The sequence below is a fragment of the Triticum dicoccoides genome, chromosome 7A, assembly GCF_002162155.2.
Source record: "Triticum dicoccoides isolate Atlit2015 ecotype Zavitan chromosome 7A, WEW_v2.0, whole genome shotgun sequence".
Lineage (NCBI taxonomy): Eukaryota > Viridiplantae > Streptophyta > Magnoliopsida > Poales > Poaceae > Triticum > Triticum dicoccoides.
Window position 1 is genome coordinate 663,756,571 of NC_041392.1, and position 850 is coordinate 663,757,420.

An 850-nucleotide genomic window follows, 5' to 3' on the forward strand; every position below is an offset into this window, starting at 1 on the left:
GGATAGTTGTGACAAGATTTAGTTTTGAAACTGATATAGATGAGTAGACTGACAACCCACATACTATACGCTAATGGTAGCATATGAACAATACCGGTAACCCTTTCAATACCGGGTGATAATTCCCGACATAGAAAAAACAATTGAAATGTTGCAAAAAAGTATCAACTCCGTACCCGGCAACTTTAGCATGAACAACTTTGTAACTTACAAATTGCAACATGGTAGCTTTTAACCTCCAAAAAATTATGGAAACATATCAACAAGCGATCCACTTTCGTAGGTCTCGTTGCAATGAATTCAATGGTGAAAATGGATTTTAAATCGGATTGACGGTTTGAGTTACAAAATATTTTGAATTTTAAATTTTGATGAAGCTTTAACATCGGCATTTTCATCTCATATGCATCCATGCACACTTAAAATCAGCTGGAGACATCGCATGCAAGCTTGCTCGGCCGTGTCGAAGTAACCGTTCGATAACATCACTAAAAATACGACATTTTTGTGTCCTGCTTAGAGAGGCGAGGCGGCGGCTCTGAAGATAGAATGTGGTATGCTGTTCCACATAATGTCCTCCCTGCCTAGCCCCGTCCTGATGGTGTTTCTAGCATCGTCGATGGACGTGCGAAGGTTTGTCTCCGACGGATCTCACACAATCCGGTCGTATTTGTCTTTGATGGATCATTCGTCAATTATTACCGTCCAAGAAGGAAAGGAAAAGGATGCACTGAAAAAACACAAAACGTACCATATAAAATACGCCTTCATCTCCGTTCCGCGTAAACAGCGGAAGGCGCGAGCACGAGGGTGGAGCGATCAGCTTAAAATAGCCAACGGATTAGAGCAC